Source organism: Anopheles funestus, chromosome 3RL (assembly GCF_943734845.2).
Source record: "Anopheles funestus chromosome 3RL, idAnoFuneDA-416_04, whole genome shotgun sequence".
Taxonomy (NCBI): Eukaryota; Metazoa; Arthropoda; class Insecta; order Diptera; family Culicidae; genus Anopheles; species Anopheles funestus.
The window spans coordinates 72,439,404-72,457,694 of NC_064599.1; the positions used below are offsets into that span (position 1 = coordinate 72,439,404).

The 18,291-nt window shown below is 33.7% G+C and overlaps 1 protein-coding gene and 1 long non-coding RNA gene across 3 annotated transcripts in view; one reads left to right on the forward strand and one right to left on the reverse strand.

The window, feature by feature from the left end:
• Window positions 1-18,291, reverse strand: part of LOC125768480 (single-stranded DNA-binding protein 3) — a 447,182-nt gene that overhangs the window by 190,986 nt on the left and 237,905 nt on the right. The window lies entirely within an intron of this gene.
• Window positions 436-17,240, forward strand: LOC125768492 (uncharacterized). Its single transcript, XR_007418908.1, has 6 exons — window positions 436-2,425; window positions 3,137-4,893; window positions 5,987-6,889; window positions 11,546-12,970; window positions 13,873-14,584; window positions 16,724-17,240. It is a non-coding gene; the product is annotated as an uncharacterized LOC125768492 (long non-coding RNA).

The window sequence follows — 18,291 nt, forward strand, 5'->3', positions numbered from 1 at the left end:
GAACTTGGTTTCTCGAATAACTTCTGGCACAGACATCTGAGGGCATGGCCGTCTGAGAAGAAAATGTAGCCATTGTTGCCATCTATCGACCACAGGTTAAAGATTGGCGATCCGTTGGATACCGACCGAGTTATAGACAAAACTTGGTGCAAAAATGAGGAAAATTTTACATTTTCTCAAACAGGGTAAGAAACTTGGTTTCTCGAATAACTTCTGGCACATACATCTGAGGGCAAGGCCGTCCGAGAAGAAAATGTAGCAATTGTTGCCATCTATCGACCACAGGTTAAAGATTGGCGATCCGTTGGATACCGACCGAGTTATAGACAAAACTTGGTTCAAAAATGAGCCTTTGTAAATTTTTGTTTTTTTGATTTTGTTGATTTTTTTGATTATTTTTCACTTTTTTTTTATTTAAAGCATTTCTTGAGTGAAAAGAAACACATTGCAACCGATTGGCATTAAAATAAATCAATTTAATTTTTTTTGCAAAATTTCTCGAAAAAAACGTAAGGGGTAAGCCTTATGAAATTTTCGAGTGGAAAATTTTTTTGAATTTTTTTTCTGATTTTTTATTCTTTTTTTAATTTAAAGCATTATTTGAGTGAAAAGAAACACATTGCAACAAATTCGCAATAAAATATATCACATTTAAAAATTTTGCTGAATTGCAGAAAAATGAGGAAAATTTTACATTTTCTCAAACAGGGTAAGGAACTTGGTTTCTCGAATAACTTCTGGCACAGACATCTGAGGGCATGGCCGTCTGAGAAGAAAATGTAGCCATTGTTGCCATCTATCGACCACAGGTTAAAGATTGGCGATCCGTTGGATACCGACCGAGTTATAGACAAAACTTGGTGCAAAAATGAGGAAAATTTTACATTTTCTCAAACAGGGTAAGGAACTTGGTTTCTCGAATAACTTCTGGCACATACATCTGAGGGCATGGCCGTCCGAGAAGAAAATGTAGCAATTGTTGCCATCTATCGACCACAGGTTAAAGATTGGCGATCCGTTGGATACCGACCGAGTTATAGGCAAAACTTGGTGCAAGAATGAGCCTTAGTAAATTTTTGTTTTTTTGATTTTTTTGATTTTTTGATTATTTTTCACTTTTTTTTTATTTAAAGCATTTCTTGAGTGAAAAGAAACACATTGCAACCGATTGGCATTAAAATAAATCAATTTAATTTTTTTTGCAAAATTTCTCAAAAAAAACGTAAGGGGTAAGCCTTATGAAATTTTCGGGTGGAAAATTTTTTTGAAATTTTTTTCTGATTTTTTATTCTTTTTTTAATTTAAAGCATTATTTGAGTGAAAAGAAACTTATTGCAACAAATTCGCAATAAAATATATCACATTTAAAAATTTTGCTGAATTGCAGAAAAATGAGGAAAATTTTACATTTTCTCAAACAGGGTAAGGAACTTGGTTTCTCGAATAACTTCTGGCACAGACATCTGAGGGCATGGCCGTCGGAGAAGAAAATGTAGCCATTGTTGCCATCTATCGACCACAGGTTAAAGATTGGCGATCCGTTGGATACCGACCGAGTTATAGACAAAACTTGGTGCAAAAATGAGGAAAATTTTACATTTTCTCAAACAGGGTAAGGAACTTGGTTTCTCGAATAACTTCTGGTACATACATCTGAGGGCATGGCCGTCCGAGAAGAAAATGTAGCAATTGTTGCCATCTATCGACCACAGGTTAAAGATTGGCGATCCGTTGGATACCGACCGAGTTATAGGCAAAACTTGGCGCAAAAATGAGCCTTTGTAAATTTTTGTTTTTTTGATTTTTTTGATTTTTTGATTATTTTTCACTTTTTTTTTATTTAAAGCATTTCTTGAGTGAAAAGAAACACATTGCAACCGATTGGCATTAAAATAAATCAATTTAATTTTTTTTGCAAAATTTCTCAAAAAAAACGTAAGGGGTAAGCCTTATGAAATTTTCGGGTGGAAAATTGTTTTGAAATTTTTTTCTGATTTTTTATTCTTTTTTTAATTTAAAGCATTATTTGAGTGAAAAGAAACTTATTGCAACAAATTCGCAATAAAATATATCACATTTAAAAATTTTGCTGAATTGCAGAAAAATGAGGAAAATTTTACATTTTCTCAAACAGGGTAAGGAACTTGGTTTCTCGAATAACTTCTGGCACAGACATCTGAGGGCATGGCCGTCTGAGAAGAAAATGTAGCCATTGTTGCCATCTATCGACCACAGGTTAAAGATTGGCGATCCGTTGGATACCGACCGAGTTATAGACAAAACTTGGTGCAAAAATGAGGAAAATTTTACATTTTCTCAAACAGGGTAAGGAACTTGGTTTCTCGAATAACTTCTGGCACATACATCTGAGGGCATGGCCGTCCGAGAAGAAAATGTAGCAATTGTTGCCATCTATCGACCACAGGTTAAAGATTGGCGATCCGTTGGATACCGACCGAGTTATAGACAAAACTTGGTTCAAAAATGAGCCTTTGTAAATTTTTGTTTTTTTGATTTTTTTGATTTTTTGATTATTTTTCACTTTTTTTTATTTAAAGCATTTCTTGAGTGAAAAGAAACACATTGCAACCGATTGGCATTAAAATAAATCAATTTAATTTTTTTTGCAAAATTTCTCAAAAAAAACGTAAGGGGTAAGCCTTATGAAATTTTCGAGTGGAAAATTGTTTTGAAATTTTTTTCTGATTTTTTATTCTTTTTTTAATTTAAAGCATTATTTGAGTGAAAAGAAACTTATTGCAACAAATTCGCAATAAAATATATCACATTTAAAAATTTGCTGAATTGCAGAAAAATGAGGAAAATTTTACATTTTCTCAAACAGTGTAAGGAACTTGGTTTCTCGAGTAACTTCTGGCACATACATCTGAGGGCATGGCCGTCGGAGAAGAAAATGTAGCCATTGTTGCCATCTATCGACCACAGGTTAAAGATTGGCGATTCGTTGGATACCGACCGAGTTATAGACAAAACTTGGTGCAAAAATGAGGAAAATTTTACATTTTCTCAAACAGGGTAAGGAACTTGGTTTCTCGAATAACTTCTGGCACATACATCTAAGGGCATGGCCGTCCGAGAAGAAAATGTAGCCATTGTTGCCATCTATCGACCACAGGTTAAAGATTGGCGATCCGTTGGATACCGACCGAGTTATAGGCAAAACTTGGTGCAAAAATGAGCCTTTGTAAATTTTTGTTTTTTTGATTTTTTTGATTTTTTGATTATTTTTCACTTTTTTTTTATTTAAAGCATTTCTTGAGTGAAAAGAAACACATTGCAACCGATTGGCATTAAAATAAATCAATTTAATTTTTTTTGCAAAATTTCTCAAAAAAAACGTAAGGGGTAAGCCTTATGAAATTTTCGAGTGGAAAATTTTTTTGAAATTTTTTTCTGATTTTTTATTCTTTTTTTAATTTAAAGCATTATTTGAGTGAAAAGAAACACATTGCAACAAATTCGCAATAAAATATATCACATTTAAAAATTTTGCTGAATTGCAGAAAAATGAGGAAAATTTTACATTTTCTCAAACAGGGTAAGGAACTTGGTTTCTCGAATAACTTCTGGCACATACATCTGAGGGCATGGCCGTCCGAGAAGAAAATGTAGCAATTGTTGCCATCTATCGACCACAGGTTAAAGATTGGCGATCCGTTGGATACCGACCGAGTTATAGACAAAACTTGGTTCAAAAATGAGCCTTTGTAAATTTTTGTTTTTTTGATTTTTTTGATTTTTTGATTATTTTTCACTTTTTTTTATTTAAAGCATTTCTTGAGTGAAAAGAAACACATTGCAACCGATTGGCATTAAAATAAATCAATTTAATTTTTTTTGCAAAATTTCTCAAAAAAAACGTAAGGGGTAAGCCTTATGAAATTTTCGAGTGGAAAATTGTTTTGAAATTTTTTTCTGATTTTTTATTCTTTTTTTAATTTAAAGCATTATTTGAGTGAAAAGAAACTTATTGCAACAAATTCGCAATAAAATATATCACATTTAAAAATTTGCTGAATTGCAGAAAAATGAGGAAAATTTTACATTTTCTCAAACAGTGTAAGGAACTTGGTTTCTCGAGTAACTTCTGGCACATACATCTGAGGGCATGGCCGTCGGAGAAGAAAATGTAGCCATTGTTGCCATCTATCGACCACAGGTTAAAGATTGGCGATTCGTTGGATACCGACCGAGTTATAGACAAAACTTGGTGCAAAAATGAGGAAAATTTTACATTTTCTCAAACAGGGTAAGGAACTTGGTTTCTCGAATAACTTCTGGCACATACATCTAAGGGCATGGCCGTCCGAGAAGAAAATGTAGCCATTGTTGCCATCTATCGACCACAGGTTAAAGATTGGCGATCCGTTGGATACCGACCGAGTTATAGGCAAAACTTGGTGCAAAAATGAGCCTTTGTAAATTTTTGTTTTTTTGATTTTTTTGATTTTTTGATTATTTTTCACTTTTTTTTTATTTAAAGCATTTCTTGAGTGAAAAGAAACACATTGCAACCGATTGGCATTAAAATAAATCAATTTAATTTTTTTTGCAAAATTTCTCAAAAAAAACGTAAGGGGTAAGCCTTATGAAATTTTCGAGTGGAAAATTTTTTTGAAATTTTTTTCTGATTTTTTATTCTTTTTTTAATTTAAAGCATTATTTGAGTGAAAAGAAACACATTGCAACAAATTCGCAATAAAATATATCACATTTAAAAATTTTGCTGAATTGCAGAAAAATGAGGAAAATTTTACATTTTCTCAAACAGGGTAAGGAACTTAGTTTCTCGAATAACTTCTGGCACAGACATCTGAGGGCATGGCCGTCCGAGAAGAAAATGTAGCCATTGTTGCCATCTATCGACCACAGGTTAAAGATTGGCGATTTGTTGGATACCGACCGAGTTATAGGCAAAATTTGGTGCAAAAATGAGGAAAATTTTACATTTTCTCAAACAGGATAAGGAACTTGGTTTCTCGAATAACTTCTGGCACATACATCTGAGGGCATGGCCGTCCGAGAAGAAAATGTAGCCATTGTTGCCATCTATCCACCACAGGTTGAAGATTGGCGATCCGTTGGATACCGACCGAGTTATAGGCAAAACGTGGTGCAAAAATGAGGAAAATTTTACATTTTCTCAAACAGGGTAAGGAACTTGGTTTCTCGAATAACTTCTGGCACATACATCTGAGGGCATGGCCTTCCGAGAAGAAAATGTAGCCATTGTTGCCATCTATCGACCACAGGTTAAAGATTGGCGATCCGTTGGATACCGACCGAATTATAGACAAAACTTGGTGCAAGAATGAGCCTTTGTAAATTTTTATTTTTTTGATTTTTTTGATTTTTTGATTATTTTTCACTTTTTTTTTATTTAAAGCATTTCTTGAGTGAAAAGAAACACATTGCAACCGATTGGCATTAAAATAAATCAATTTAATTTTTTTTGCAAAATTTCTCAAAAAAAACGTAAGGGGTAAGCCTTATGAAATTTTCGAGTGGAAAATTTTTTTGAAATTTTTTTCCGATTTTTTATTCTTTTTTTAATTTAAAGCATTATTTGAGTGAAAAGAAACACATTGCAACAAATTCGCAATAAAATATATCACATTTAAAAATTTTGCTGAATTGCAGAAAAATGAGGAAAATTTTACATTTTCTCAAACAGGGTAAGGAACTTGGTTTCTCGAATAACTTCTGGCACAGACATCTGAGGGCATGGCCGTCTGAGAAGAAAATGTAGCCATTGTTGCCATCTATCGACCACAGGTTAAAGATTGGCGATCCGTTGGATACCGACCGAGTTATAGACAAAACTTGGTGCAAAAATGAGGAAAATTTTACATTTTCTCAAACAGGGTAAGGAACTTGGTTTCTCGAATAACTTCTGGCACATACATCTAAGGGCATGGCCGTCCGAGAAGAAAATGTAGCCATTGTTGCCATCTATCGACCACAGGTTAAAGATTGGCGATCCGTTGGATACCGACCGAGTTATAGGCAAAACTTGGTGCAAAAATGAGCCTTAGTAAATTTTTATTTTTTTGATTTTTTTGATTTTTTGATTATTTTTCACTTTTTTTTTATTTAAAGCATTTCTTGAGTGAAAAGAAACACATTGCAACCGATTGGCATTAAAATAAATCAATTTAATTTTTTTTGCAAAATTTCTCAAAAAAACCGTAAGGGGTAAGCCTTATGAAATTTTCGAGTGGAAAATTTTTTTGAAATTTTTTTCTGATTTTTTATTCTTTTTTTAATTTAAAGCATTATTTGAGTGAAAAGAAACTTATTGCAACAAATTCGCAATAAAATATATCACATTTAAAAAATTTGCTGAATTGCAGAAAAATGAGGAAAATTTTACATTTTCTCAAACAGTGTAAGGAACTTGGTTTCTCGAATAACTTCTGGCACATACATCTGAGGGCATGGCCGTCGGAGAAGAAAATGTAGCCATTGTTGCCATCTATCGACCACAGGTTAAAGATTGGCGATTCGTTGGATACCGACCGAGTTATAGACAAAACTTGGTGCAAAAATGAGGAAAATTTTACATTTTCTCAAACAGGGTAAGGAACTTGGTTTCTCGTATAAATTCTGGCACATACATCTAAGGGCATGGCCGTCCGAGAAGAAAATGTAGCCATTGTTGCCATCTATCGACCACAGGTTAAAGATTGGCGATCCGTTGGATACCGACCGAGTTATAGGCAAAATTTGGTGCAAAAATGAGGAAAATTTTACATTTTCTCAAACAGGGTAACGAACTTGGTTTCTCGAATTACTTCTGGCACAGACATCTGAGGGCATGGCCGTCCGAGAAGAAAATGTAGCCATTGTTGCCATCTATCGACCACAGGTTAAAGATTGACGATCCGTTGGATACCGACCGAGTTATAGGCAAAACTTGGTGCAAGAATGAGCCTTAGTAAATTTTTGTTTTTTTGATTTTTTTGATTTTTTGATTATTTTTCACTTTTTTTTTATTTAAAGCATTTCTTGAGTGAAAAGAAACACATTGCAACCGATTGGCATTAAAATAAATCAATTTAATTTTTTTTTGCAAAATTTCTCGAAAAAAACGTAAGGGGTAAGCCTTATGAAATTTTCGAGTGGAAAATTTTTTTGAATTTTTTTTCTGATTTTTTATTCTTTTTTTAATTTAAAGCATTATTTGAGTGAAAAGAAACACATTGCAACAAATTCGCAATAAAATATATCACATTTAAAAATTTTGCTGAATTGCAGAAAAATGAGGAAAATTTTACATTTTCTCAAACAGGGTAAGGAACTTGGTTTCTCGAATAACTTCTGGCACAGACATCTGAGGGCATGGCCGTCTGAGAAGAAAATGTAGCCATTGTTGCCATCTATCGACCACAGGTTAAAGATTGGCGATCCGTTGGATACCGACCGAGTTATAGACAAAACTTGGTGCAAAAATGAGGAAAATTTTACATTTTCTCAAACAGGGTAAGGAACTTGGTTTCTCGAATAACTTCTGGCACATACATCTGAGGGCATGGCCGTCCGAGAAGAAAATGTAGCAATTGTTGCCATCTATCGACCACAGGTTAAAGATTGGCGATCCGTTGGATACCGACCGAGTTATAGGCAAAACTTGGTGCAAGAATGAGCCTTAGTAAATTTTTGTTTTTTTGATTTTTTTGATTTTTTGATTATTTTTCACTTTTTTTTTATTTAAAGCATTTCTTGAGTGAAAAGAAACACATTGCAACCGATTGGCATTAAAATAAATCAATTTAATTTTTTTTGCAAAATTTCTCAAAAAAAACGTAAGGGGTAAGCCTTATGAAATTTTCGGGTGGAAAATTTTTTTGAAATTTTTTTCTGATTTTTTATTCTTTTTTTAATTTAAAGCATTATTTGAGTGAAAAGAAACTTATTGCAACAAATTCGCAATAAAATATATCACATTTAAAAATTTTGCTGAATTGCAGAAAAATGAGGAAAATTTTACATTTTCTCAAACAGGGTAAGGAACTTGGTTTCTCGAATAACTTCTGGCACAGACATCTGAGGGCATGGCCGTCGGAGAAGAAAATGTAGCCATTGTTGCCATCTATCGACCACAGGTTAAAGATTGGCGATCCGTTGGATACCGACCGAGTTATAGACAAAACTTGGTGCAAAAATGAGGAAAATTTTACATTTTCTCAAACAGGGTAAGGAACTTGGTTTCTCGAATAACTTCTGGTACATACATCTGAGGGCATGGCCGTCCGAGAAGAAAATGTAGCAATTGTTGCCATCTATCGACCACAGGTTAAAGATTGGCGATCCGTTGGATACCGACCGAGTTATAGGCAAAACTTGGCGCAAAAATGAGCCTTTGTAAATTTTTGTTTTTTTGATTTTTTTGATTTTTTGATTATTTTTCACTTTTTTTTTATTTAAAGCATTTCTTGAGTGAAAAGAAACACATTGCAACCGATTGGCATTAAAATAAATCAATTTAATTTTTTTTGCAAAATTTCTCAAAAAAAACGTAAGGGGTAAGCCTTATGAAATTTTCGGGTGGAAAATTGTTTTGAAATTTTTTTCTGATTTTTTATTCTTTTTTTAATTTAAAGCATTATTTGAGTGAAAAGAAACTTATTGCAACAAATTCGCAATAAAATATATCACATTTAAAAATTTTGCTGAATTGCAGAAAAATGAGGAAAATTTTACATTTTCTCAAACAGGGTAAGGAACTTGGTTTCTCGAATAACTTCTGGCACAGACATCTGAGGGCATGGCCGTCTGAGAAGAAAATGTAGCCATTGTTGCCATCTATCGACCACAGGTTAAAGATTGGCGATCCGTTGGATACCGACCGAGTTATAGACAAAACTTGGTGCAAAAATGAGGAAAATTTTACATTTTCTCAAACAGGGTAAGGAACTTGGTTTCTCGAATAACTTCTGGCACATACATCTGAGGGCATGGCCGTCCGAGAAGAAAATGTAGCAATTGTTGCCATCTATCGACCACAGGTTAAAGATTGGCGATCCGTTGGATACCGACCGAGTTATAGACAAAACTTGGTTCAAAAATGAGCCTTTGTAAATTTTTGTTTTTTTGATTTTTTTGATTTTTTGATTATTTTTCACTTTTTTTTATTTAAAGCATTTCTTGAGTGAAAAGAAACACATTGCAACCGATTGGCATTAAAATAAATCAATTTAATTTTTTTTGCAAAATTTCTCAAAAAAAACGTAAGGGGTAAGCCTTATGAAATTTTCGAGTGGAAAATTGTTTTGAAATTTTTTTCTGATTTTTTATTCTTTTTTTAATTTAAAGCATTATTTGAGTGAAAAGAAACTTATTGCAACAAATTCGCAATAAAATATATCACATTTAAAAATTTGCTGAATTGCAGAAAAATGAGGAAAATTTTACATTTTCTCAAACAGTGTAAGGAACTTGGTTTCTCGAGTAACTTCTGGCACATACATCTGAGGGCATGGCCGTCGGAGAAGAAAATGTAGCCATTGTTGCCATCTATCGACCACAGGTTAAAGATTGGCGATTCGTTGGATACCGACCGAGTTATAGACAAAACTTGGTGCAAAAATGAGGAAAATTTTACATTTTCTCAAACAGGGTAAGGAACTTGGTTTCTCGAATAACTTCTGGCACATACATCTAAGGGCATGGCCGTCCGAGAAGAAAATGTAGCCATTGTTGCCATCTATCGACCACAGGTTAAAGATTGGCGATCCGTTGGATACCGACCGAGTTATAGGCAAAACTTGGTGCAAAAATGAGCCTTTGTAAATTTTTGTTTTTTTGATTTTTTTGATTTTTTGATTATTTTTCACTTTTTTTTTATTTAAAGCATTTCTTGAGTGAAAAGAAACACATTGCAACCGATTGGCATTAAAATAAATCAATTTAATTTTTTTTGCAAAATTTCTCAAAAAAAACGTAAGGGGTAAGCCTTATGAAATTTTCGAGTGGAAAATTTTTTTGAAATTTTTTTCTGATTTTTTATTCTTTTTTTAATTTAAAGCATTATTTGAGTGAAAAGAAACACATTGCAACAAATTCGCAATAAAATATATCACATTTAAAAATTTTGCTGAATTGCAGAAAAATGAGGAAAATTTTACATTTTCTCAAACAGGGTAAGGAACTTAGTTTCTCGAATAACTTCTGGCACAGACATCTGAGGGCATGGCCGTCCGAGAAGAAAATGTAGCCATTGTTGCCATCTATCGACCACAGGTTAAAGATTGGCGATTTGTTGGATACCGACCGAGTTATAGGCAAAATTTGGTGCAAAAATGAGGAAAATTTTACATTTTCTCAAACAGGATAAGGAACTTGGTTTCTCGAATAACTTCTGGCACATACATCTGAGGGCATGGCCGTCCGAGAAGAAAATGTAGCCATTGTTGCCATCTATCCACCACAGGTTGAAGATTGGCGATCCGTTGGATACCGACCGAGTTATAGGCAAAACGTGGTGCAAAAATGAGGAAAATTTTACATTTTCTCAAACAGGGTAAGGAACTTGGTTTCTCGAATAACTTCTGGCACATACATCTGAGGGCATGGCCTTCCGAGAAGAAAATGTAGCCATTGTTGCCATCTATCGACCACAGGTTAAAGATTGGCGATCCGTTGGATACCGACCGAATTATAGACAAAACTTGGTGCAAGAATGAGCCTTTGTAAATTTTTATTTTTTTGATTTTTTTGATTTTTTGATTATTTTTCACTTTTTTTTTATTTAAAGCATTTCTTGAGTGAAAAGAAACACATTGCAACCGATTGGCATTAAAATAAATCAATTTAATTTTTTTTGCAAAATTTCTCAAAAAAAACGTAAGGGGTAAGCCTTATGAAATTTTCGAGTGGAAAATTGTTTTGAAATTTTTTTCTGATTTTTTATTCTTTTTTTAATTTAAAGCATTATTTGAGTGAAAAGAAACTTATTGCAACAAATTCGCAATAAAATATATCACATTTAAAAATTTGCTGAATTGCAGAAAAATGAGGAAAATTTTACATTTTCTCAAACAGTGTAAGGAACTTGGTTTCTCGAGTAACTTCTGGCACATACATCTGAGGGCATGGCCGTCGGAGAAGAAAATGTAGCCATTGTTGCCATCTATCGACCACAGGTTAAAGATTGGCGATTCGTTGGATACCGACCGAGTTATAGACAAAACTTGGTGCAAAAATGAGGAAAATTTTACATTTTCTCAAACAGGGTAAGGAACTTGGTTTCTCGAATAACTTCTGGCACATACATCTAAGGGCATGGCCGTCCGAGAAGAAAATGTAGCCATTGTTGCCATCTATCGACCACAGGTTAAAGATTGGCGATCCGTTGGATACCGACCGAGTTATAGGCAAAATTTGGTGCAAAAATGAGGAAAATTTTACATTTTCTCAAAAAGGGTAACGAACTTGGTTTCTCGAATTACTTCTGGCACAGACATCTGAGGGCATGGCCGTCTGAGAAGAAAATGTAGCCATTGTTGCCATCTATCGACCACAGGTTAAAGATTGACGATCCGTTGGATACCGACCGAGTTATAGACAAAACTTGGTGCAAGAATGAGCCTTAGTAAATTTTTATTTTTTTGATTTTTTTGATTTTTTGATTATTTTTCACTTTTTTTTTATTTAAAGCATTTCTTGAGTGAAAAGAAACACATTGCAACCGATTGGCATTAAAATAAATCAATTTAATTTTTTTTGCAAAATTTCTCAAAAAAAACGTAAGGGGTAAGCCTTATGAAATTTTCGAGTGGAAAATTGTTTTGAAATTTTTTTCTGATTTTTATTCTTTTTTTAATTTAAAGCATTATTTGAGTGAAAAGAAACACATTGCAACAAATTCGCAATAAAATATATCACATTTAAAAATTTTGCTGAATTGCAGAAAAATGAGGAAAATTTTACATTTTCTCAAACAGGGTAAGGAACTTGGTTTCTCGAATAACTTCTGGCACAGACATCTAAGGGCATGGCCGTCTGAGAAGAAAATGTAGCCATTGTTGCCATCTATCGACCACAGGTTAAAGATTGGCGATCCGTTGGATACCGACCGAGTTATAGACAAAACTTGGTGCAAAAATGAGGAAAATTTTACATTTTCTCAAACAGGGTAAGGAACTTGGTTTCTCGAATAACTTCTGGCACGTACATCTGAGGGCATGGCCGTCCGAGAAGAAAATGTAGCCATTGTTGCCATCTATCGACCACAGGTTAAAGATTGGCGATCCGTTGGATACCGACCGAGTTATAGGCAAAACTTGGTGCAAAAATGAGCCTTTGTAAATTTTTATTTTTTTGATTTTTTTGATTTTTTGATTATTTTTCACTTTTTTTTTATTTAAAGCATTTCTTGAGTGAAAAGAAACACATTGCAACCGATTGGCATTAAAATAAATCAATTTAATTTTTTTTTGCAAAATTTCTCAAAAAAAACGTAAGGGGTAAGCCTTATGAAATTTTCGAGTGGAAAATTGTTTTGAAATTTTTTTCTGATTTTTTATTCTTTTTTTAATTTAAAGCATTATTTGAGTGAAAAGAAACTTATTGCAACAAATTCGCAATAAAATATATCACATTTAAAAATTTGCTGAATTGCAGAAAAATGAGGAAAATTTTACATTTTCTCAAACAGTGTAAGGAACTTGGTTTCTCGAGTAACTTCTGGCACATACATCTGAGGGCATGGCCGTCGGAGAAGAAAATGTAGCCATTGTTGCCATCTATCGACCACAGGTTAAAGATTGGCGATTCGTTGGATACCGACCGAGTTATAGACAAAACTTGGTGCAAAAATGAGGAAAATTTTACATTTTCTCAAACAGGGTAAGGAACTTGGTTTCTCGAATAACTTCTGGCACATACATCTAAGGGCATGGCCGTCCGAGAAGAAAATGTAGCCATTGTTGCCATCTATCGACCACAGGTTAAAGATTGGCGATCCGTTGGATACCGACCGAGTTATAGGCAAAATTTGGTGCAAAAATGAGGAAAATTTTACATTTTCTCAAAAAGGGTAACGAACTTGGTTTCTCGAATTACTTCTGGCACAGACATCTGAGGGCATGGCCGTCTGAGAAGAAAATGTAGCCATTGTTGCCATCTATCGACCACAGGTTAAAGATTGACGATCCGTTGGATACCGACCGAGTTATAGACAAAACTTGGTGCAAGAATGAGCCTTAGTAAATTTTTATTTTTTTGATTTTTTTGATTTTTTGATTATTTTTCACTTTTTTTTTATTTAAAGCATTTCTTGAGTGAAAAGAAACACATTGCAACCGATTGGCATTAAAATAAATCAATTTAATTTTTTTTGCAAAATTTCTCAAAAAAAACGTAAGGGGTAAGCCTTATGAAATTTTCGAGTGGAAAATTGTTTTGAAATTTTTTTCTGATTTTTATTCTTTTTTTAATTTAAAGCATTATTTGAGTGAAAAGAAACACATTGCAACAAATTCGCAATAAAATATATCACATTTAAAAATTTTGCTGAATTGCAGAAAAATGAGGAAAATTTTACATTTTCTCAAACAGGGTAAGGAACTTGGTTTCTCGAATAACTTCTGGCACAGACATCTAAGGGCATGGCCGTCTGAGAAGAAAATGTAGCCATTGTTGCCATCTATCGACCACAGGTTAAAGATTGGCGATCCGTTGGATACCGACCGAGTTATAGACAAAACTTGGTGCAAAAATGAGGAAAATTTTACATTTTCTCAAACAGGGTAAGGAACTTGGTTTCTCGAATAACTTCTGGCACGTACATCTGAGGGCATGGCCGTCCGAGAAGAAAATGTAGCAATTGTTGCCATCTATCGACCACAGGTTAAAGATTGGCGATCCGTTGGATACCGACCGAGTTATAGGCAAAACTTGGTGCAAAAATGAGCCTTTGTAAATTTTTATTTTTTTGATTTTTTTGATTTTTTGATTATTTTTCACTTTTTTTTTATTTAAAGCATTTCTTGAGTGAAAAGAAACACATTGCAACCGATTGGCATTAAAATAAATCAATTTAATTTTTTTTGCAAAATTTCTCAAAAAAAACGTAAGGGGTAAGCCTTATGAAATTTTCGAGTGGAAAATTGTTTTGAAATTTTTTTCTGATTTTTTATTCTTTTTTTAATTTAAAGCATTATTTGAGTGAAAAGAAACTTATTGCAACAAATTCGCAATAAAATATATCACATTTAAAAATTTGCTGAATTGCAGAAAAATGAGGAAAATTTTACATTTTCTCAAACAGTGTAAGGAACTTGGTTTCTCGAATAACTTCTGGCACAGACATCTGAGGGCATGGCCGTCGGAGAAGAAAATGTAGCCATTGTTGCCATCTATCGACCACAGGTTGAAGATTGGCGATCCGTTGGATACCGACCGAGTTATAGACAAAACTTGGTGCAAAAATGAGGAAAATTTTACATTTTCTCAAACAGGGTAAGGAACTTGGTTTCTCGAATAACTTCTGGCACATACATCTAAGGGCATGGCCGTCCGAGAAGAAAATGTAGCCATTGTTGCCATCTATCGACCACAGGTTAAAGATTGGCGATCCGTTGGATACCGACCGAGTTATAGGCAAAATTTGGTGCAAAAATGAGGAAAATTTTACATTTTCTCAAAAAGGGTAACGAACTTGGTTTCTCGAATTACTTCTGGCACAGACATCTGAGGGCATGGCCGTCCGAGAAGAAAATGTAGCCATTGTTGCCATCTATCGACCACAGGTTAAAGATTGACGATCCGTTGGATACCGACCGAGTTATAGACAAAACTTGGTGCAAAAATGAGCCTTAGTAAATTTTTATTTTTTTGATTTTTTTGATTTTTTGATCATTTTTCACTTTTTTTTTATTTAAAGCATTTCTTGAGTGAAAAGAAACACATTGCAACCGATTGGCATTAAAATAAATCAATTTAATTTTTTTTGCAAAATTTCTCAAAAAAAACGTAAGGGGTAAGCCTTATGAAATTTTCGAGTGGAAAATTTTTTTGAATTTTTTTTCTGATTTTTTATTCTTTTTTTAATTTAAAGCATTATTTGAGTGAAAAGAAACACATTGCAACAAATTCGCAATAAAATATATCACATTTAAAAATTTTGCTGAATTGCAGAAAAATGAGGAAAATTTTACATTTTCTCAAACAGGGTAAGGAACTTGGTTTCTCGAATAACTTCTGGCACAGACATCTGAGGGCATGGCCGTCCGAGAAGAAAATGTAGCCATTGTTGCCATCTATCGACCACAGGTTAAAGATTGGCGATGCGTTGGATACCGACCGAGTTATAGACAAAACTTGGTGCAAAAATGAGGAAAATTTTACATTTTCTCAAACAGGGTAAGGAACTTGGTTTCTCGAATAACTTCTGGCACATACATCTGAGGGCATGGCCGTCCGAGAAGAAAATGTAGCAATTGTTGCCATCTATCGACCACAGGTTAAAGATTGGCGATCCGTTGGATACCGACCGAGTTATAGGCAATACTTGGTGCAAAAATGAGCCTTTGTAAATTTTTGTTTTTTTGATTTTTTTGATTTTTTGATTATTTTTCACTTTTTTTTTATTTAAAGCATTTCTTGAGTGAAAAGAAACACATTGCAACCGATTGGCATTAAAATAAATCAATTTAATTTTTTTTGCAAAATTTCTCAAAAAAAACGTAAGGGGTAAGCCTTATGAAATTTTCGAGTGGAAAATTGTTTTGAAATTTTTTTCTGATTTTTTATTCTTTTTTTAATTTAAAGCATTATTTGAGTGAAAAGAAACTTATTGCAACAAATTCGCAATAAAATATATCACATTTAAAAATTTTGCTGAATTGCAGAAAAATGAGGAAAATTTTACATTTTCTCAAACAGGGTAAGGAACTTGGTTTCTCGAATAACTTCTGGCACATACATCTGAGGGCATGGCCGTCCGAGAAGAAAATGTAGCCATTGTTGCCATCTATCGACCACAGGTTAAAGATTGGCGATCCGTTGGATACCGACCGAGTTATAGACAAAACTTGGTGCAAGAATGAGCCTTAGTAAATTTTTGTTTTTTTGATTTTTTTGATTTTTTGATTATTTTTCACTTTTTTTTTATTTAAAGCATTTCTTGAGTGAAAAGAAACACATTGCAACCGATTGGCATTAAAATAAATCAATTTAATTTTTTTTGCAAAATTTCTCAAAAAAAACGTAAGGGGTAAGCCTTATGAAATTTTGGAGTGGAAAATTTTTTTGAAATTTTTTTCTGATTTTTTATTCTTTTTTTAATTTAAAGCATTATTTGAGTGAAAAGAAACTTATTGCAACAAATTCGCAATAAAATATATCACATTTAAAAATTTTGCTGAATTGCAGAAAAATGAGGAAAATTTTACATTTTCTCAAACAGGGTAAGGAACTTGGTTTCTCGAATAACTTCTGGCACAGACATCTAAGGGCATGGCCGTCTGAGAAGAAAATGTAGCCATTGTTGCCATCTATCGACCACAGGTTAAAGATTGGCGATCCGTTGGATACCGACCGAGTTATAGGCAAAATTTGGTGCAAAAATGAGGAAAATTTTACATTTTCTCAAAAAGGGTAACGAACTTGGTTTCTCGAATAACTTCTGGCACATACATCTGAGGGCATGGCCGTCCGAGAAGAAAATGTAGCAATTGTTGCCATCTATCGACCACAGGTTAAAGATTGGCGATCCGTTGGATACCGACCGAGTTATAGGCAAAACTTGGTGCAAAAATGAGCCTTTGTAAATTTTTGTTTTTTTGATTTTTTTGATTTTTTGATTATTTTTCACTTTTTTTTTATTTAAAGCATTTCTTGAGTGAAAAGAAACACATTGCAACCGATTGGCATTAAAATAAATCAATTTAATTTTTTTTGCAAAATTTCTCAAAAAAAACGTAAGGGGTAAGCCTTATGAAATTTTCGAGTGGAAAATTTTTTTGAAATTTTTTTCAGATTTTTTATTCTCTTTTTAATTTAAAGCATTATTTGAGTGAAAAGAAACTTATTGCAACAAATTCGCAATAAAATATATCACATTTAAAAATTTTGCTGAATTGCAGAAAAATGAGGAAAATTTTACATTTTCTCAAACAGGGTAAGGAACTTGGTTTCTCGAATAACTTCTGGCACAGACATCTGAGGGCATGGCCGTCTGGGAAGAAAATGTAGCCATTGTTGCCATCTATCGACCACAGGTTAAAGATTGGCGATCCGTTGGATACCGACCGAGTTATAGACAAAACTTGGTGCAAAAATGAGGAAAATTTTACATTTTCTCAAACAGGGTAAGGAACTTGGTTTCTCGAATAACTTCTGGCACATACATCTGAGGGCATGGCCGTCCGAGAAGAAAATGTAGCAATTGTTGCCATCTATCGACCACAGGTTAAAGATTGGCGATCCGTTGGATACCGACCGAGTTATAGACAAAACTTGGTTCAAAAATGAGCCTTAGTAAATTTTTGTTTTTTTGATTATTTTTCACTTTTTTTTATTTAAAGCATTTCTTGAGTGAAAAGAAACACATTGCAACCGATTGGCATTAAAATAAATCAATTTAATTTTTTTTGCAAAATTTCTCAAAAAAAACGTAAGGGGTAAGCCTTATGAAATTTTCGAGTGGAAAATTTTTTTGAAATTTTTTTCTGATTTTTTATTCTTTTTTCAATTTAAAGCATTATTTGAGTGAAAAGAAACACATTGCAACAAATTCGCAATAAAATATATCACATTTAAAAATTTTGCTGAATTGCAGAAAAATGAGGAAAATTTTACATTTTATCAAACAGGGTAAGGAACTTGGTTTCTCGAATAACTTCTGGCACAGACATCTGAGGGCATGGCCGTCCGAGAAGAAAATGTAGCCATTGTTGCCATCTATCGACCACAGGTTAAAGATTGGCGATTTGTTGGATACCGACCGAGTTATAGGCAAAATTTGGTGCAAAAATGAGGAAAATTTTACATTTTCTCAAACAGGATAAGGAACTTGGTTTCTCGAATAACTTCTGGCACATACATCTGAGGGCATGGCCGTCGGAGAAGAAAATGTAGCCATTGTTGCCATCTATCGACCACAGGTTAAAGATTGGCGATCCGTTGGATACCGACCGAGTTATAGACAAAACTTGGTGCAAAAATGAGGAAAATTTTACATTTTCTCAAACAGGGTAACGAACTTGGTTTCTCGAATAACTTCTGGCACATACATCTAAGGGCATGGCCGTCCGAGAAGAAAAT